This window comes from Mus caroli, unplaced genomic scaffold (genome assembly GCF_978045245.1).
Source record: "Mus caroli unplaced genomic scaffold, Mus_caroli_1 scaffold_3, whole genome shotgun sequence".
NCBI classification, from domain to species: domain Eukaryota; kingdom Metazoa; phylum Chordata; class Mammalia; order Rodentia; family Muridae; genus Mus; species Mus caroli.
Genome location: NW_028227258.1, coordinates 146,021,897 through 146,044,503, shown reverse-complemented (window position 1 = coordinate 146,044,503; position 22,607 = coordinate 146,021,897). Strand labels below are relative to the sequence as shown.

The window sequence follows — 22,607 nt, the reverse complement described above, 5'->3', positions numbered from 1 at the left end:
ACACACTTCATCCTTTATCTTCATTATTATTTTCCTTAATAGACTTTAATATATGCATGTGTGACTCTGCCTCTACTTTTATTCTCCTGTGCCACACATATTCACAGAACAACCTCTAGCTTCAAGTGAGTATCCAAAGAATATCTTCCCCACATCTGATTTGTTCAGTGTGATTTCTTCCTATGTCATTGAAATCCATTTTAACTTAATAATCTATGGAATAGAAACCAAGTTATTCATGAAAAGTATATTTTCAAGAAAAGTTGTTTGCATATAAGAATGAAGATCTCAGAAAAGAAAATCATTGACCCTGTCCTCATTTCACTCTAAAGCTCATGGTATAGATTTAAGTTTCTGGGAAGAGTTATTGCTAATTCCATGACTTCAGTCAGACAGCCTGAATCCAATCTACAGCTCTACACATTGCAATTAGTGTTTGTGCTTCTGATTCTTTTTCTGTATTTTTGTCAGTATGACAAGATCATTAACTAGAGATGTTGGTCCATATGATATGGGAGTACTTCCCATAGTATCTTGGACATGGTGACTGTCATAACTTTAAAATGTAATTCCTCAGTTGGTTTGCTTAGTCAGGACACCTTCACCTGACATTGGATGATCTGCAGAGAGACATAGAGCTAGGTACAGCTCCCTCTAGGTTTAGATACGGATGGGGGTGTGAATATAATTGTTTCTTGATGAATTAGCTGTTAACTGATTTGAAAAAATATCTGGGAACAGAAATTCAAGTGAATTGATATTTTTTCTGGCTCATTGTTTCAGAGTTAAGCATTCTGATAATTGACTGTTTCCAATGGACTCAGTTTAGACAGAGTCTTATCATAATGATGGTTTGTGATAGAGCTAAGTTACACATCTCATAGTGGCAGAAATCACTGAGTGGCAAGCACTGATGTGGCTTACATGTCCCATTCAAAAGCATGCTACTTTTACCTTCTATTCTATTAGACCTTACATTCTAAATACTCAATCATCTTTCAAACTGGTGCAATTATCTGTTGAACAGGTTTTAATACATAAAGATTTTGATATATTTGAGGCTCAAAGCAAAGTATTTTTCCTAAGCAACTTCGCAAGACAGAAGCAAATTTCTAAAATAATTCAAATGATAAAAGTAGAACTTGTGCTACATATCACAGCTTAGAATTTTTAATTTCTGACAGTCCTGTTGCATTGGGGCCTAGAGGAAGAGAGATACTTGTGGCAGAGAGACATCAGTCAAGCAAAGCATAGCTGGAACATAGTCCATAAAAATAAGAACTTAGCAATACACAATCTTCTTCACTGAGATATGGCTCCTCATTCTTCACATGTCCATAAGTATAGTCCTTGCTCAGGTAAGATATAAACAGAGAAAATTGTATTTAAATATTTAGGAACATATAGATAAGTATGAGCTTGTGTGTGTGCGAGAGACAGAAAGGGAGAGAGAGAGAGAGAGAGAGAGAGAGAGAGAGAGAGAGAGAGATCGAGACAGACAGACAGGTAGAGACAGACAGAAACAGAGAGACAGAGACTTTAAAAAGTAAAGAGAAATCATGTATTTTGAAAAGAATATCAAGGAAATTATGTAATTATTAGTTTCAGAAACTATAAAAAAACAGAAAGTGTCAGGAAGTGCAAAAATTATCATTAGAACTTATCTTTTTCTGCAGTCTCATGTCCAGTGAGTGTGCAATGAGTACATTTTAGAAGCCTTTAAAGAGAAAATACAAAAAATCCTTAAAGAATTACAGAAAAACACAACCAAGCACGAGAAGGAATTGAACAAAACCATCCAGGATCTAAAAACAGAAATATAAACAAGAAAGAAATCACAAAGTGAGACAACCCTGGAGATAGAAAACGTAGGAAAAAGATTTGGAGTTAGATTCAAGCATCACCAACAGAGTACAATAGAGAGAGGAGGGAATCTCAGAGGCAGAAGCTAACATAGAAAACATTGAAACAACAATCAAAGAAAACGCAAAATGCCAAAAGTTCATAATTTGAAACATCCAGGAAATCCAGGGCACAATGAGAAGATAAAATCTGAGGATAATAGGTATAGAAAAGAACAAAGATTCCCAACTTAAAGAGCCAGTAAATATCTTCAACAAAATTATAGAAGAAAACTTCCCTAACCTAAAGAAAGAGATGCCCACAAGCATACAAGAAGCCTACAGAACACCAAATAGGACCAGAAAAGAAACTCCTCCCATCACATAACAGTCAAAACACCAAATGCACAAAACAAAGAAAGAATATTAAAAGCAGTAAGGGAAAAAGGTCAAGTAAGACGTAAGGGCAGACCATCAGAATTACACCAGACATCAAAACAAAGACTCTAAAAGACAGAAGAGCCTGGGCAGATTTCATAACAGACCCTTAGAGAACACAAATGCCAGCCCAGGCTACTATGCCCAACAATCATCTCAATTACAATAGATGGAAAAACCAAGATATTCTGAGATAAAAACAAATTGACAAAATATCTCTCCACAAATCCAGCACTACAAAGGATAATAGATGGAAAATGCCAACAGTAGGAGGGTAACTACACCCTATAAAGAGCAAGAAACTAATCTTTCAACAACCACCCCCCCCAATAGATAGCCACATAAATATAAAAGTAACATCAAAAGTTAAAGGAAGCAACAATCACTTTTCCTTAATATCTCTTAATATCAATGGACTCAATTCCCCAATAAAAAGACATACAATAGGAGCCTGATATAGTTGTCTCCTCAGAGGCTCTGCCAGTTTCTGACAAATACAGAAGGAGATTCTCACAGCTATCCATTGGACAGAGCACAGGGTCCCCAAAGAAGGCACTAGAGAAGGGACCCAAGGAGCTGAACGGGTTTGCAGCCCCCTAGGGTGAACAACAATATGAACTAACCAGTAACCCAGAGTTCCCTAGAATTAAACCACCAACCAAAAAAACACATGCAGGGACTCATGGCTCTAATTGCATATGTAGCAGAGGATGTCATACTTGGTCATTAGTGGGAGGAGAGGCATCTGGTCCTGCGAAGGTTCTATGCCCCAGTATAGGGGAATGCCTGGGCCAGGAAACAGGAGTGGGTGGGTTGGTGAGCAGGAGGAGGGATAGGGGGTTTTCAGATGGGGAAACTATGAAAGAGGCTAACATTTGAAATGTAAATAAAGAAAATATCTAATAAAAATATGGAAGATTGTTGTGGATAGCCCTGGAGCTAATTATATTTGGTGGTAATTGCATTCTCCTGTGAGTGGTTGTGAACAAGGAATGAGTCAGCACTCAGATGATTTCCTGTAAACCTTCTTCCTACCTTAATTTATAAAATAAAGGAGAGCTGATGATTGGGTAGATAAAGGGAAGGTGGAACAGAAGGTTGGAAGAGAGAAGATGGGAAAAGAAAGGGAAGGAGAGAGAAGGGAAGGGAAGGGAAGGGAAGGGAAGGGAAGGGAAGGGAAGGGAAGGGAAGGGAAGGGAAGGGAAGGGAAGGGAAGGGAAGGGAAGGGAAGGGAAGGGAAGGGAAGGGAAGGGAAGGGAAGGGAAGGGAAGGGAAGGGAAGGGAAGGGAAGGGAAGGGAAGGGAAGGGAAGGGAAGGGAAGGGAAGGGAAGGGAAGGGAAGGGAAGGGAAGGGAAGGGAAGGAAACTGGGGAGGGGACAGGGCAGAAGAAGGGGAGGGAGAGGAGGGGAAATGAGGGGAGAGGAGAGAAGAGGAGGGGAGAGGAGAGGAGAGGGGAGAGAAAAGAGGGGAGGGAAGAGGAGGTGAAGGGAGGGAAGGGGGAGGGGAGGGAGGGAAGGGAAGGGGAGGGGAGGGGAGGGGAAGAGGAGAGGAATGGAGGGGAGGAAAAGGAAAGGAAAATACAATGTGAATCAATTGTTTTAAAAATGGTATAATAAAGTCTGCCGTAGACTCATATTCTGTCTAACATAGGCTCCACAGGAATTTTGGGTTAATATCCTGACATGACAAATTAGAAAGGCCTAAATAGGCTAAAATGTATGTGATTTTGAGTATTTTTGTTGTTTTAATGTTCCTCTGGGACAGAGGGCAAGCTACAGAAGAATATGCTGATTTGGGGAAAATATTTTGTCTTTGTGTTTTTGAAAAAGATGATTAACGCATTTACACCTTCCAGAATTATATGGATCAGATTTGACAGGGGGAGACCCCCCTTAAGAAATGGATTCCATAAAATCATATGAAAAGGTGACCTTAATGATACTAAAATTTTGTTTGGAGATTAATATATTACATAATATACAGCCTTGGTTGATTTCATTGTCAGACATGCTGAAATGACCTGCCTGAACTCCTGATATCTTGGTTTTTGATTTAGATCCAGTCAGGACACAGACATCAGAGACTAATACAATCATTGGTATGGCCTTTTTAAAGCCAACCAACTCCCCTATTTTCCTACCCTTCCCCTCCCTTCAAAATATCTCAACACCCATATTCACATTGCAGAAGTTATGAAGAGTCATCGTCCTAGTTCCCTAGTCTTTGGACCTAAGGTTGATTATTATAGGTTGTCTTTGATACTAAAATTTTAAAGTACAGGGCTTAAACCCAAACCTTCTATTACTGTTATTATAAACAGATCTGAGATGTTTAAGCCTGTGAGTTACGGTCCAAGTAGAAAATTCATGGTTCTGAGTTTATTTTTAGGTTGTTTTCAGTTATTTTAATTAGAAATGAAGGAGAGTAGTTAACAGAGATCAATCTAGATTACTTCACATAGATAGATGATTTTCAAAAACGTCAGAAGTCCACAGAATGTGACATTTAATGATCATTTATTTACTTGTTGTTGAGACTAGTCTATTCCTGACAGCTTTCCCTGTTTTGGATTCAAAGAAGAAACTGAGCATCTTTGAATTATTCCAGTTGGGGTGAAAAAACAGTAGGCAAGAATTGCCTCATTTCAGCTACAGACAAAATACTGTCCAAAGAAAGAACACAATGACAGGTTAGGACAGCTTGATTCTTCTGAGACAGAGTAGGCTAGTCCTTAATATTGCTGTTTCTCTAAGTCTGTCAGAAGACCCTGCCCAGTAGGCTGAAGACCGATGCTCCAACATGTTGAAGTAAAGGACAGTCCAGGTGATCACCAGTCTCTATGGATTGGCTAAGTTTTGGAAGCTGTTTTAGGCTTCCTATATATTTTTAGATACTATTGGTTATTCTTGGATTTCTGATAGGTTTGAATAACTACATAGTCTCCTAGCCAACCCAGGCTTTTTACTTTGAGAGGAACAGTTTTGAGAGGATGGTTTTCAGATGACAATCAATCTAAAGCCAAGACATATTGAGATGTAGAATTATAAGTCTTCTAAGTAAGGGTAAAGAAAAGAGGTTCTGTTTAATTAACAAGGATGATGGACTGGGTGTTAAGTCCCTTGAACTTTATAAATTACATAATAATAATAGTTATGTTCAACTATATCATAGATAAAATAATCTTTTCATTGGACAGAAAGGGGGAAATATTGTGGATAGCCCTGGGACCAATTATATTTGATGGTAATCCCATTCCCCTGGCTTTGAACGAGGAGTGAGTCATCACTCAGGTGATTTCCTGTAAAGCTGCTTCTCACCCTAATTTGCAAGATAAAGGAGAGCTGAAGATTGGGCAGAAAAAGAAATGTAGAGCAGAAGATTTGGAGAGACTAAAAGGAGAAATTGAAGAGGGAGAGGATGCAGAGGAGGAAGAAGAAAAAGGAAAGCAGAGAAAAAGCATATGGCCTGGAGAAACTGCAAGTTCTAAGGGGTCTCATAGATATTGAAGATGGTAGTGTAGAAGTAGATCTGCCCAGTCTAGGCACAAATTCATATTAATTGAGTTGTGTTTTCATTGCCAGGGGGCATATTAGGGTTGGAGATTTACTGCATCAGAAGATGATAAAGCTGACATAGAATAAAACACTGGAAATATAAACAAGACCCAGCATTGTGCACAGCAAATGCAGCTCAGGGACAAGGACAGACACTGCCTCAGAGTAAAGGCCTGGAAAACAATTCTCTAAACAAATGGGCCCAAGAAACAAGCTGGAGTACCCATTCTAATTGAATAAAATCAACTTTCAACCAGAAGTTATCAAAAAATAAACAAAAATGGAAGGACACTTCATACTCATCAAAGGAAAAATCTAATAAGGGTAACTCTCAATTCTGAACATCTATGAAATGAAAGGGCACCCACATTCATAAAAGAAACTTTACTAAAGCTTAAAGCAGACATTGCACCTCAGACAATAATAGTGATAGACTTCAAGATCACCCTCTCATTAATGGACAAATCATGGAAACACAAAGTAAACAGAGACAAATGAAACTATCAAAAGTTATGAACCAAATGGATTTAACAGATATCTATAGAACATTTCATACTAAAACAAAAGTCTATACTTTCTCAGGACCTCATGGCACCTTCTCCAGAATTGACCATATAATGGATCACAAAATAGGCCTCAACAGACACAAGATAATTGAAGTAATGCCATGTATCCTACCATGGACTAAGGCTGGTCTTCAATAGAAACAAAACAACAGAAATCCCTCATAGACATGGAAGATGAACAATGTCCCACTCAATGATAACTTGGTCAAGAAAGAAATAAAGAAAAAAATTAAAGACTTTAGAATTTAATGAATATGAAGACACAAAATACCCAAACTTATGGGACACAATGAAAGCAAGTGCTAAGAAAACTCATAGCTCTGAGTGCCTCCAAAAAGAAACTAGAGAAAGCATACACTAGCAGCTATATAACACATTTGCAAGCTCTAGATCAAAAAGAAACAAATACACCCGAGAGGAGTAGAAGTCAGGCAATAATCAAACTCAGTGCTGAAATCAACCAAGTAGAAACAAACAAACAGGCAGACTTCCGGCACCCTCCCAGCCAGAGGACAGTGACCTGCCCTGCAGAGAGCGCCATCTTGGCTCCGGGACTCCACCGAACTTAGTCTGTACAGGTTAGAGTGAGGACCACAGAGGCAGACAGCTTCTGGGACAGGCGGGAGCCACAGAGCCGCTGAGGCAGCACCCTTTTGGGGCTGCAGACATCCAGCACCCTCCCAGTCGGAGGACAGTGACCTGCCCTGCAGGGAGCGCCATCTTGGCTCCGGGACTCCGCCGAGCTTAGTCTGTACAGGTCAGAGTGGGGACCATGGGGGCAGACGGCTTCTGGGACAGGCGGGAGCCACAGAGCTGCTGAGGCAGCACCCTTTTGGGGCCGCAGACATCCGGCACCCTTCCAGCCGGAGGACAGTGACCTGCCCTGCAGGGAACGCCATCTTGGCTCCGGGACTCCGCGAACTTAGTCTGTACAGGTTAGAGTGAGGACCACAGAGGCAGACAGCTTCTGGGACAGGCGGGAGCCACAGAGCCGCTGAGGCAGCACCCTTTTGGGGCCACAGACTTCCGGCACCCTCCCAGTCGGAGGACAGTGACCTGCCCTGCAGGGAGCGCCATCTTGGCTCCGGGACTCCGCCGAACTTAGTCTGTACAGGTTAGAGTGAGGACCACAGAGGCAGACAGCTTCTGGGACAGGTGGGAGCCACAGAGCCGCTGAGGCAGCACCCTTTTGGGGCCCCAGACATCCGGCACCCTCCCAGCTGGAGGACAGTGACCTGCCCTGCAGGGAGCGCCATCCACCGAACTTAGTCTGTACAGGTCAGAGTGAGGACCACAGAGGCAGACAGCTTCTGGGACAGGCGGGAGACACAGAGCCGCTGAGGCAGCACCCTTTTGGGGCCACAGACATCCGGCACCCTCCTAGCTGGAAGACAGGGGTCTGCCCTGCACAGGAGCCCTCTGCCTCAGGAGCAGGGAGCACATCTTGGATCCAGGACTCCACTGAACTTAGGAACTTAGTCTGCACAGCTGAGAGTGTGCACCACAGAAGCCTACAGCTTCTGTGACCTGCCAAAGCAACACAGCATCTGGGAAAGGTCCTGTTTTCCGCCTTCTTCTTCGGCCAGGAGGAGGTCCAAACACCAGATATCTGTACACCTTCCCTTTAAGAGGAAAGCTTGTCAGCAGGGAGTGCTCTAACCACTGAAACTCAGAGGAGAGAGCCTGTCTCCCAGCTCTGCTGACAGAGGATACTCAGAATCACCAGAAGAACAACCTCAGAACAGAGACAACTATAACAACTCCAGAGATTACCAGATGGCGAGAGGTAAAGGTAAGAATCTTACTAACAGAAACCAAGACCACTCACCATCATCAGGACCCAGCACTCCCACTTCGCCCAGTCCAGGGCACCCCAACACACCTGAAAAACTAGACCTGGATTTAAAAGCATATCTCATGATGATGGTAGAGGACATCAAGAAGGACTTTAAAGAACTACAGGAGAACATGGCTAAAGAGTTACAAGTCCTTAAAGAAAAACAGGAAAACACAACCAAACTGGTAGAAGTCCTTAAAGAGAAACAGGAAAACACATCCAATCAGATGATGGAAATGAACAAAACCATACTAGACCTAAAAAGGGAAGTAGACACAATAAAGAAAACCCAAAATGAGGCAACACTGGAGATAGAAACCCTAGGAAAGAAATCTGGAACCATAGATGCAAGCATCAGCAACAGAATACAAGAGATGGAAGAGAGAATCTCAGGTGCAGAAGATTCCATAGAGAACATCAGCACAACAATCAAAGAAAATGGAAAATGCAAAAAGATCCTAACTCAAAACATCCAAGAAATACAGGACACAATGAGAAGACCAAACCTACGGATAATAGGAGTGGATGAAAATGAAGATTTTCAACTCAAAGGACCAGCAAACATCTTCAACAAAATTATAGAAGAAACTTCCCAAATCTAAAGAAAGAGATGCCCATGAACATACAAGAAGCCTACAGAACTCCAAATAGGCTGGACCAGAAAAGAAATACCTCCCGACACATAATAATCAGAACAACAAATGCACTAAATAAAGATAGAATACTAAAAGCAGTAAGAGAAAAACGCCAAGTAACATATAAAGGCAAGCCTATCAGAATTACACCAGATTTTTCACCAGAGACTATGAAAGCCAGAAGATCCTGGACAGATGTTATACAGACATTAAAAGAACACAAATTCCAGCCCAGGCTACTATACCCAGCCAAACTCTCAATTAACATAGATGGAGAAACCAAAGTATTCCACGACAAAACCAAATTCACACATTATCTCTCCACGAATCCAGCCCTTCAAATGATAATAACAGAAAAAAACCAATACAAGTACAGGAACCACGCCCTAGAAACAACAAGAAGGCAATCCCTCAACAAACCGAAAAGAAGACAGCCACAAGAACAGAATGCCAACTTTAACAACAAAAATAACAGGAAACAACAATTACTTTTCCTTAATATCTCTTAATATCAATGGACTCAACTCCCCGATAAAAAGACATAGACTAACAAACTGGCTACACAATCAAGACCCAACATTTTGCAGTTTACAAGAAACTCATCTCAGAGAAAAAGATAGACACTACCTCAGAATGAAAGGCTGGAAAACAATTTTCCAAGCAAATGGTCTGAAGAAACAAGCTGGAGTAGCCATTCTAATATCAGATAAGATTGACTTCCAACCCAAAGTCATCAAAAAAGACAGGGAAGGGCACTTCATACTCATCAAAGGTAAAATCCTCCAAGAGGAACTATCAATCCTGAATATCTATGCTCCAAATACAAAGGCAGCCTCATTCATTAAAGAAACTTTAGTAAATCTCAAAGCACACATTGCACCTCATACAATAATAGTGGGAGACTTCAACACACCACTTTCACCAATGGACAGATCATGGAAACAGAAACTAAACAGGGACACAGTGAAACTAACAGAAGTTATGGATCAAATGGATCTGGCAGATATCTACAGAACATTTTACCCTAAAACAAAAGGATACACCTTCTTCTCAGCACCTCATGATACCTTCTCAAAAATTGACCACGTAATTGGGCACAAAACAGGACTCAACAGATACAAAAACATTGAAATTGTCCCATGCATCCTATCAGATCACCATGGACTAAGGCTGATCATCAATAACAAAATAAATAATAGAAAGCCAACATTCACGTGGAAACTGAACAACACTCTTCTCAATGATACCTTGGTCAAGGAAGGAATAAAGAAAGAAATCAAGGACTTTTTAGAGTTCAATGAAAATGAAGCCACAACATACCCAAACTTATGGGACGCAATGAAAGCATTTCTAAGAGGAAAACTCATAGCTCTGAGTGCCTCCAAAAAGAAACTAGAAAGAGCACACATTAGCAGCTTGACAACACACCTAAAAGCACTAGAACAAAAGGAAGCAAATTCACCCAAGAGGAGTAGACGGCAGGAAATAATCAAACTCAGGGGCGAAATCAATCAAGTGGAAACAAGAAGAACTATTCAAAGAATCAACCAATCAAGGAGCTGGTTCTTTGAGAAAATCAACAAGATAGATAAACCCTTAGCCAGACTCACTAGAGGGCACAGGGAAAGTATTCTAATTAACAAAATCAGAAATGAAAAAGGAGACATAACAACAGATCCTGAAGACATCCAAAACACTATCAGATCCTTCTACCAAAGGCTATACTCAACAAAACTGGAGAACCTGGATGAAATGGAGAAGTTCCTAGACAGATACCAGGTACCAAAGTTGAACCAAGATCAGGTTAAGGATCTAAACAACCCTATATCCCCCAAAGAAATAGAAGCAGTCATTAATAGTCTCCCAACCAAAAAAAGCCCAGGGCCAGATGGGTTTAGTGCAGAGTTCTATCAGACCTTCAAAGAAGATCTAATCCCAGTTCTTCACAAACTATTCCACAAAATAGAAACAGAAGGTACTCTACCCAACTCATTCTATGAAGCCACAATTACTCTGATACCTAAACCACAAAAAGACCCAACAAAGATAGAAAACTTCAGACCAATATCCCTTATGAATATTGATGCAAAAATCCTCAATAAAGTTCTTGCTAACCGAATCCAAGAACACATCAAAACAATCATCCATCCTGACCAAGTAGGTTTCATTCCAGGGATGCAGGGATGGTTCAATATACGGAAATCCATCAACGTAATCCAGTATATAAACAAACTCAAAGACAAAAACCACATGGTCATCTCGTTAGGTGCGGAAAAAGCATTTGACAAGATCCAACACCCATTCATGATAAAAGTCTTGGAAAGATCAGGAATTCAAGGCCCATACCTAAACATGATAAAAGCAATCTACAGCAAACCAGTAGCCAACATCAAAGTAAATGGTGAGAAGCTTGAAGCAATCCCTCTAAAATCAGGGACTAGACAAGGCTGTCCACTTTCTCCATACCTATTCAACATTGTACTTGAAGTCCTAGCCAGAGCAATTCGACAACAAAAGGAGATCAAAGGGATACAAATTGGAAAAGATGAAGTTAAAATATCACTCTTTGCAGATGATATGATAGTATATATAAGTGACCCTAAAAATTCCACCAGAGAACTCCTAAGCCTGATAAACAGCTTCGGTGAAGTAGCTGGATATAAAATTAACTCAAACAAATCAATGGCCTTTCTCTACACAAAGAATAAACAGGCTGAGAAAGAAATTAGGGAAACAACACCCTTCTCAATAGTCACAAATAATATAAAATATCTTGGCGTGACTCTAACTAAGGAAGTGAAAGATCTGTATAATAAAAACTTCAAGTCTCTGAAGAAAGAAATTATAGAAGATCTCAGAAGATGGAAAGATCTCCCATGCTCATGGATTGGCAGGATCAACATTGTAAAAATGGCTATCTTGCCAAAAGCAATCTACAGATTCAATGCAATCCCCATCAAAATTCCAACTCAATTCTTCAACGAATTAGAAAGTGCAATCTGCAAATTCATCTGGAATAACAAAAAACCTAGGATAGCAAAAACTCTTCTCAAGGATAAAAGAACCTCTGGTGGAATCACCATGCCGGACCTAAAGCTCTACTACAGAGCAATTGTGATAAAAACTGCATGGTACTGGTATAGTGACAGACAAATAGACCAATGGAATAGAATTGAAGACCCAGAAATGAACCCACACACCTATGGTCACTTGATCTTCGACAAGGGAGCTAAAAACATCCAGTGGAAGAAAGACAGCATTTTCAACAAATGGTGCTGGCACAACTGGTTGTTAACATGTAGAAGAATGTGAATCGATCCATTCCTATCTCCTTGTACTAAGGTCAAGTCTAAGTGGATCAAGGAACTTCACATAAAACCAGAGACACTGAAACTTATAGAGGAGAAAGTGGGGAAAAGCCTTGAAGATATGGGCACAGGGGAAAAATTCCTGAATAGAACAGTAATGGCTTCTGCTGTAAGATCGAGAATTGACAAATGGGACCTCATGAAACTACAAAGCTTCTGCAAGGCTAAAGACACCATCAATAAGACAAAAAAAACCACCAACAGATTGGGAAAGGATCTTCACCTATCCTAAATCAGACAAGGGACTAATATCCAATATATATAAAGAACTCAAGAAGGTGGACTCCAGAAAGTCAAATAACCCCATTAAAAAATGGGGCTCAGAACTGAACAAAGAATTCTCACCTGAGGAATACCGAATGGCAGAGAAGCACCTGAAAAAATGTTCAACATCCTTAATCATCAGGGAAATGCAAATCAAAACAACCCTGAGATTCCACCTCACACCAGTCAGAATGGCTAAGATCAAAAATTCAGGTGACAGCAGATGCTGGCGAGGATGTGGAGAAAGAGGAACACTTCTCCATTGTTGGTGGGATTGCAAGCTTGTACAACCACTCTGGAAATCAGTCTGGCGGTTCCTCAGAAAATTGGACATAGTACTACCGGAGGATCCAGCAATACCTCTTCTGGGCATATATCCAGAAGATGTCCCAACCGGTAAGAAGGACACATGCTCCACTATGTTCATAGCAGCCCTATTTATAATAGCCAGAAGCTGGAAAGAACCCAGATGTCCCTCAACAGAGGAATGGATACAGAAATTATGGTACATTTACACAATGGAGTACTACTCAGCTATTAAAAAGAATGAATTTATGAAATTCCTAGCCAAATGGATGGACCTGGAGGGCATCATCTTGAGTGAGGTAACACAATCACAAAGGAACTCACACAATATGTATTCACTGATAAGTGGATATTAGCCCAAAACTTAGGATACCCAAGATATAAGATACAATTCGCTAAACGCATGAAACTCAAGAAGAATGAAGACCAAAATGTGGACACTGTGCCCCATCTTAGAATTGGGAACAAAACACCCAGGGAAGGAGTTACAGAGACAAAGTTCGGAGCTGTGATGAAAGGATGGACCATCTAGAGACTGCCGTATCCAGGGATCCATCCCATAATCAGCTTCTAAACGCTGACACCATTGCATACACTAGCAAGATTTTGCTGAAAGGACCCAAAGATAGCTGTCTCTTGTGAGACTATGCAGGGGCCTAGCAAACACAGGAGTGGATGCTCACAGTCAGCTATTGGATGTATCACAGGGCTCCCAATGGAGAAGCTAGAGAAAGTACCCAAGGAGCTAAAGGGATCTGCAACCCTATAGTTGGAACAACATGATGAACTAACCAGTACCCCGGAGCTCTTGTCTCTAGCTGCATATGTATTGAAAGATGGCCTAGTCGGCCATCACTGGAAAGAGAGGCCCATTGGACTTGCAAACTTTATATGCCCCAATATAGGGGAATGCCAGGGCCAAAAGAATGGGAATGGGAGGGTAGGGAAGTGGGGGGCGGTATGGGGGACTTTTGGGATAGCATTGGAAATGTAATTGAGGAAAATATGTAATAAAAAAAACAGTGAAAAAAAAGAAACAAACAAACAAAAACTATACAAAAAGTCAACAAAACCAGGAGCTGTTTCTTTGAGAAAATCAACAAGAATGATATACTCTTATCCAGACTAACCAAAGGACACAGAGACGGCATCCAAATTAATGAAATCAGAAATGAAAAGGGAGATATAACAACAGAACTGAGGAAATTCAAAACATCATCAGATCCTACTACAAAAGCCTATATTCAAGAAAACTGGAAAATCTGGATGAAATGAATAATTTTCTAGACAGATACCAAATACCAAAGTAAAATCAGGATCACATAAACCATCTCAACAGTCTCTTGACCCCTAAAAAAATATAAACAGTCACTAATAGTCTCCCAATGAAAAAAATCCCCAGGACCAGATGGGTTTACTGCAGAATTCGATCAGACCTTCAGAGAACTAATAGCAATACTCTTCAAATTATTCCACAAAATAGAAACAGAAGAAACCATAACCCATTCATTCTATGAAGCCACAGTTACACTGTGTATTCTCCCTTGGAGATGAAACAGTTTCTGTCTAATCAGGAATTTGTCACAATTTCCCTTCATAGAGAACTTTATAAGAGATTTTTTTCTACTTCTGTCATGTTTAATGTTCCAAACCGATTTTAAAAACTATTTGAGTGCATATTACTTTTAGCTTCAGAAGGTATCATGTATATTTAAGAGATATTTAACTATTACAAATTATTTTGATGGCTTAAAAATGTCAATACTGAGTTGTATATTTTAAAATTAATTTTATTGATTTAATTTTTAAAATCAGCATAAAGAAAACAACCTAATTAATAAATGGATACAAATTCAACCCAGAGATTTCCAAAGAGGGAAAACAAATGGCTGAGACATACTTAAAATTGCTCAACACCTTTAGTCATCAAGGAACTACTCAAAAATACTTTGAATTTAATCTTAAATGGCCGACATCAATACAACATGTGACAGATCACACTGGCAAGAAGGATGGTAAGGGTATATGGTAAGTCTATTGCTGGTAGGTGTGGAAACTTCTACAGCTGTTATGGAAACCAGTATGGCAGTTCCTTATGTAGCTGGGGATAGATCTACCTCAAGATCCAGCTCCAACACTCTTGGGCATATACCAAAAGGATGCTTTATTCTACCACAGCGGCACTTGGTAAACCATCTTCCTTGCTGCTCTGTTCACAGTAGCCATAAATTTGAAGCAGCCTAGGTGTCTATCAACAAATGAATGGATAAAGGAATGTATGGAACATATTACTAAGCTGATTAAAAGAAGGAAGTCACGAAATTCATAGTTTAATGGAAAGAGCTAGAAAAGTCATCCTGAATGAAGTAACACAGACTGTTAAAGACAAACATGGTATGCATTAGTTTATATGTTGAGGTAAGTTAAGTTTTTTATAAGTAAACTATAATTCTTATCATAATCCTTAGTTAGAGTGTAAGGGATTACTAAAGAACAGGGAAGTATCTCCTTAGGGAGGTTAAATAGAATAGATATTTATTGATGGACAGAGATTGGTGGACTGGAAAGGGGCCAAACTGGGTGGATAAAGGAACATGTGCTAAAGAAGGAAATATGGAGGAACTCCTAAAACTAAGAGAGCCTCAATTGAGAAAATATCTCAGTAAGATAAAGCTATAGGCCTGTAGGATATGTTTTTAATCAGTGATTGATATGGGAGGGCCTAGCCCAATGTGGATGGGGCCACCTTTGGTCTGGTGATCCTGGGTTCTATAAGACCTTAAGCAGGCTGAGCAAGATATGGGGAGCAATGCAGGAAGCAACACCCCTCCATGAGCCCTTCATCAGCTCCTACCTGCAGGTTTCTTCTATGCTTAAGATCTTGTCCTGAAAAAATAGCTCTGCAATAACATTTTAACATAATAAAATAATTGATAAAAGGCATTAGAAGGTAGAAAGACTTCCCATCATTACAGAATTTTACCAAAAGCAATATACCAGTATAATAAAATCACAATGAACATTTCTACAGATATATACAGGAAGAATCATATGGAAGCACCAAAGCTCATAAATAACTAAAGAAATTTTAAGGAGAGTTTTAAGTTTTAAAAGAATACTGCTGGAAGTACTACATACTTCATTTTGAGCACTGCAAAGACAGTAATGCAAACAGTGTGAACATGTGAATTGTAAACAGGCACATGACAAACAGAATAGAAGACCCAGAAACTATGTGAAATCCATGAGACTACAGCCACTTTATTTTTGACAAATTAAAAACACATATAGAGGAAAACAATAGCACTTTTAAAAAATAGTGCTGGGAAAATTGAATATTTGCATATATAAGAATAAAACTTGCCCTTTATCTCTTATTCAAAACTTATCTCAAATATTATAATATTAAGCCCCAAAACTTTGAAACTTCTATAGGATAAAGAGAGTACAATTCAAGATATAGACATATGTAAGGACTTTCTGAATAGAACTCCAGTCATTCAAAAAACAAGGCTGACAGTGAACCAATTGGACCTTACCAAAAAAAAAAAAAAAAAAAAAAAAAACTAAAAACTAAAAACTAAAAAACCAAACCAAAACAAACAAACAAACAAAAAACCCAGAATGTACAGTTTTCAAAGAACACAAACAACCTAATTTAAAAGGGCTCTATAGAACCAAATGAATAGTTTTCAAGAGGAGAAACATACGATTTTTGCCTTAGCCCTATGTTCCCCAAAAAGCTCCTTAGGGGTAGCAGGTAAGAAGACAAATCCCAAAAATGGAAACCAGGTGAGAAGGAGAAACAGATTCGTTTAATGAACTAATGATGGATGCCTATATATCCTCCACCCTCTTGGTCCACATCTTTCAGTGAGAAAATTCAAGTTTCCTAAAGTTCAAATAATTTAAAGCCCTCTTCAACTTTAATCTCAGGTTGAGTCTTTCCTACAATGCATGCATCTGCATTAGAACCATTTCCAAGGCCAGAAATTTCTCCCCTTTACTCAGAAATGTAAGTTAATGATACAGAAGGTCAACAACAGCTCTGTGTTTCTCCAATCTCATGGTCATCTGCTCTATATCATTAACCTCTCTGGGGGAAGTGACTATACTGTGAAAGCCACTGGGGAACTTAGTGAGCAGATCACTAAGAAAAAGGAGGATGTCAAGGTATAGAAGATTTTGCTCAATAGGTGGTATTTTCATGGTAGTGCCAATAACAAGGAAGAAACACACAATAATATTGTTGCTGAGTGACAACAATTAGCAAAAAATATAAGAATGTGATCCTAAAATTAGTAATAAGGTCATTGATAAGGAGGGTTTTTTAATGTACATATTTAACCATGAGATACTACCTATATTTTTTTCTCTCTGGGCTAAGAATTTCTTTCATTAGTAGTAGTAGCAGTAAGAGTAAGTGTAAGATTAGTAGCATTTGATCTGTTTTTATAGTTTAGTTCTTATACACTTCCTGGTCCACCATCCCACAGTTCCTCATACTATTACTCCTCTCCTGTCTCCAACAGGGTGTCCCCACCTCATCCCACCATCACACCAGATCTCCCATTCCTTGAGGCCTCAAGTTTCTCATGGGTTAAGTGCCTCTTCTTTCACTGAAGCCAAACCAGGTTCCCCTCTGCCATATATGTGTGAGGGGCTTCATATCAGCTAGTGTATTTTGCCTAGTTATGCTGCGGACTGCGCAGTGGGAATTCCACCTAAGTGGTCGGGAACCCAAGGTGACTGGAACCAGGTTGGGAATAGGATTAGTGTGACAGACAGACAAACACTCAGTGGTGAAGCTGCTGCAAAATCTTTACTTTAAGGTTCAGATTATATTCACAATCAAGAAGGAACAATTTTCTCTTGGCAAATCACACATCTTACTTCCTCTTTAAACCCAACACAAATATAGCTTACTAGGAAACTAAATCACCCCTCAGTGTCTGCCTGTGGTTTTGCTGCCAGACTGAACTTTTATATTGACACAAGGCTCTCATAACCTTTTATTTACTACTCTAATCATCTTATTCAACAGCACATGCAATCTGAATCTAAACTTTGTAATATTTCTTGCTTATTTCTTTTGTTCCCAAATATGTTTACTCCTGGCCATCTAGAAATATCTCCAAATGATAGGAAAACATATACATGCTATCTCAAGGACCACTGTTGCTCATCTGTTAAAGCACACCAAGGAGCCCTACTACTTCTTTTTCTTTCCCATAAACTTAATTCTGAATATCTCATTTTCTTCCCATTTTTCACAATCCATCTAAGTTCTTTTCATAAATTCCAGGGATGTGCAGTATCTATTGGATTAAACTTGTAAGGGCCATGATATCTAGGTACTTCCCACCATCCTCTACTCAGCTTCACTAGAAATGACTAATTCACCCTCTTCACTGCTATTCCTAATTCCTACAAATTCTGAATTTCTTCCTCCTGTATAGTTTCTCTTTTACTTCTGACAATTTTATTAATGCCTGAATCTAATTGTTGTATTAAATTAATGACGGCAACCAAAATCATATTTTCCCTTTGCAAGATCGGCAAAATCAATTGTGCTGTTTCACACAAAATATCTGGTGGGATGACATTGCAGACAATTTGAATCAAGTTCTCAGCTATTTTTGCTACAGACACCAGCACCGTGGTCAAGGACACTGAGGTCAAAGCACCCAGCACAGTTTCCTTGCTAGTACTGCCAGGGAACTCCAGGAGGCCTAGCTCCTCAGAACACAAACCTCGAGTCCAGTAGCCATTCAAGGATTTTTCTTCCATCGATACACAGACTCCACAGGAGTTGGTGTGGCATAGTTGGTGGTTCAGTCTCTGAGAACCTCTAGCATCCAGATTAGTTGAGACTCATGGCTTTCCTATAGGGTTGCCCTCCTCCTCAGCTTCTTCTGACCTTTTTCTAATTCAACCACAGGGTTCCCCAGCTTCTGTTTATTATTTGGGTGTAAGTATCTGCATCTGACTCTTTCAGCTGCTTGTCAGGCCTCTCTGAGGGCAGACATACTAATTTCCTTTCTATAAACACAGAATATCACTGGTAATATTGTGAGGCCTTAGAGCCTCCCTTGAGCTGAATTCCAATTTGGATCTACTGCTGGATCTCCTTTCACTCAGTCTCTTCTTGATTTTTGTCCCTGTTTGCCATGGACTGAACTCAATGTGTCCCTCAACCCGTAGGGAACCAACCAGAGCTTCAGTGTTCAGGTGGGCAAAGAGTCAACAGGAAGTTACAAACAGACACTGACACAGAGAGAGTACTGTATCTGAATGTAATTTCTCAAAGCGAGCATCAGACTTATATTACAGAAGAAAGCAAAGAAGTTAGGTGACATATCAGTCAAGGTACATTGAAGTTATCTGACACAAAACAAAAAATGCAAACATAAAGCATAACAGGAACCAGGCAGTGTTTACAATTGAGATAAAATCAGCCCTATCTAAAGTCAGCAATTGACAGGAGTCAGGTTTCACACTCTAGTCACCATTTATGCTATTCCTCTGAGTCTTGTGAAAGTTTGTACCAGGGGGGTTCTGCTCTTGCTGACCTTTTTATGAATAATGGAATACTGTAGTTCTTCCTTAAACCACAACCCTCCTTCTTCTTAGGCCATTGTAAATTCTTGCATATGAGAGTAGCTTGGCTGCTCTTTTAAGTGTCTGTAGGGAATCACCATTTGTCAGAACAACTCACCAACTTTCTTATAATATGTAATGTAGTCTGCCATACCTGACTGTAATGAAGATCCTAAGTTTACTATTTTGAACTAGCCCTGAGATTACTAGCTCCTATCTGGCAAACTGTGAGATGCCTGATTACTGTCAACACTGGGGCATTTCATGTGAATGAGTAACATTCTTATGAAATTCCAAGCCCAGGGTCGGCTCCAGGGCTGCCTAGACCAGTGGTGAAAGCCAGGAAGCAAAGTTGAATCTAGCTTAGGTATTTGACAAATCATTTCTTGGGGGCACCTATAATAAAACAATACTAAAAGAAAGCACACAGATCCATTCACTGACTATCCCAAGGACAAATTTGGAAAAGGTTGAAGAGGGCTTTCAATTATGTGAAACTTAGGAAAATGAATTTGCTCACTGAAAGATGTCTCTAGCACATTACTTGGGTTTTAAGGGATTGTGTTCTGCAGCATGGCCCTTGCTGTTCTGAAGCATGAAGGGGTTATATCATGTCTCAATTCGCTGTGCTCACAGCTCTATCAAGAAAATGATCCCAAATATCTCCTGTTGCCTAAAATCATGTACATGCCATTCCAGATACCAACACCCATATCAGTACAACTAAAGGAACATGGATCTGGATTTTCTTTCTTTCAGTTTCACAGTAAATTTGAAAAGTAGCCAGAAGAAGAACCTAACTTCATGTCAATAAATGGAAAGACTATGAGGGAAAATGGAATGTCCAAGATCACATGACCCAATAGTAGCACACTTACAGTGTTGAAATATTTCCTAGCAATCAGCACTTTCTCTAAGAATGTTGAATAACTTTACTCCTTCATTAGAACACATTCATATTCTCTGCTAGCAGGAAGAGATTACCCTGTGTGAAGATCTTGTCCTGAGTACATGTCATAAAGTAGCAGTACTAGGATGCATAGCAAGGCATTTAGATTCAGTCCTCTTTTGTGAAGACTGAGATTTTTGTGGGATTCTGATGTTCCTAATGACCCAGACACTAAAAGCCAATAATATGTGCATGTCTTCTCTTTTCTCAAGGAACACCTACCATCAACCATGGCTGTAATTATCACAGAAGAGGAAACAGAGCATTGTACAAAGAGGAAGATTTCTCACCCTATGGTCTCCTGATGTCATACACTCAATATTTCTCTGGGTAATCATATCTATCTTAAAATGGGCACAGGTATCCTCATTCTACAGAAGGATAACCAAGGGTCAGGTTCAATGAGTTGCTCAAGGTTTAATGACCATGATATACCACGTGTGCTTTGGCATGCTGTTGTATTGGTTGATATACAGTTGTTTTCCTCTGAGAGATCTGTGATCATCACAGCTTTACAGATGAAGACACTGAGGTTGAAACAAAACTGTCTTTTATTCCTTACTGTTTCAGAGGTTATTTTCTGTGACTTCACATTCATTTACCAAAAGAAAGCTGCTGTTCTCCACTGAAGCCATCCCAGTGACATTGCACTATTTCTACCCTAAGACTCCAATTTCAGGAATTTTCTGCTAGATCTCTGCTCCAGGCAGCTTCAGGCAGAAAGAGGCCTTTGCTCCTGGGGACCTGGATTCCTGCATATCGTGATTTATTTCCTCATTGCATTTTCAGTACTGAAAACATTTGGCAGCTCAGTTTTGTGGTTGCTGCTCAGAGAATAGGTTATGTAGGAAGAAAAGCATCTGTACTGTGTTACTTCATAAGGCAGAGATTGTAGACAACACTTGCCTCTTCATTACCTGTTCACATCTGGTCCTTCTATGAACCTCAGGGTCTTCTCTAAGGGAAAATGTGACCACACTTTTATAGAACATGCTTATGAAGAAGAAAACATAACAGAGATATGGCATATGGCAATTACTATTTGTTGCTCCTCTGTCTGCCAACATCATGATGAAGAACATCCTTATAACAAATGACATGGCACATGAAGCTAGGATCACTGGAAACTATGGACTGCATCTTACCTCAGTCACTTACAGATTCTGGTTTGCTATATTTTACATTTCCTAGAACCTCAGTGTCATTGTTATGAATTCCTTGCATGAATTCAAGGTGAAACATTTCTCCTTGTCTCTCTTCACTGAAGGGTTGTGAGAAGATTTGCCACACCACACCCAAGTGGGGAAATGGTAACTAACATCTTTATAAACTTATCTACTCTAAAATGCCACAGACCTCCTATAGAGAGGGCATTTTTTTTTTATGACCAGGGTGGGAGTAGGTCCATCTGGGCCTATGTAGCTGCTAAGTGCCAACCACTAACTACTATTTTAGTAGCCCAAAATAAATACAAATGAAATATTCATGGTCTGCAAACTGAAATATAGTATCTCTAGCTGCTGCCTAATTGTTTCTAATAGGAAACAGTCTAAGATACAATATGGGGTGAGAGTATTGTTGACATTTGTGTAGCTTTCTAATCATTATTGCATATTAGAATATGAGTGTGAGGAAAATATTGAAACTTTGGAGGTGATGATGAATAGAAATGGGGTCTGGGTTCATGAAATTCTGATTCAACATGTCTTGTGCATCAGGTGCCTAAATGGAGATGGTGCCTTTTGCTTGGACAGAAAGAGGTTGGCCAGGAATGAGAGGTGGATTCCATCACAGATCTTCATAATAACTGGCTGTGTGGTCATGGACAGGTCTCATACAGGTCCCCAATCTCTATTGGGCTGGATAGTTTGACTGTCCTTCATGCTTTAAAATTCTCAACATCAAGAGTTTCATGCATCTGCCAGGAAATTCAAAGTGAGTGTATGGCTGCCTTGGTTGGTGATTGAATAAAATCCGCATGGAACTTTCCTCCAGGGAGCAAGTAAGCATTGGCTCAAAACTTCAGTGCCTGTGTGAATAGCACTCTGATACAAAATGCTCTCTGACAGTCCCTTACTTATTGCCCACATCTAAACAAGGGATAAGATTCCACAGAGAATGTGGACATCTCTGGAATTTTCTGTGTGCTGTGAATGAACTGGAAATGAGAAAAAACTCCCTGCTCTGGATATCTCTGGTGTGATGTACTTCTTATCTTGGGAAGGAGGAGTCATACAACATGGGTAAAA

General features: G+C 39.8%; 1 protein-coding gene across 1 annotated transcript in view; it reads right to left on the bottom strand.

Annotated features, from left to right (window-relative positions):
* Positions 1–22,607, bottom strand: part of LOC110288822 (signal-regulatory protein beta-2-like) — a 134,900-nt gene that overhangs the window by 37,256 nt on the left and 75,037 nt on the right. The window lies entirely within an intron of this gene.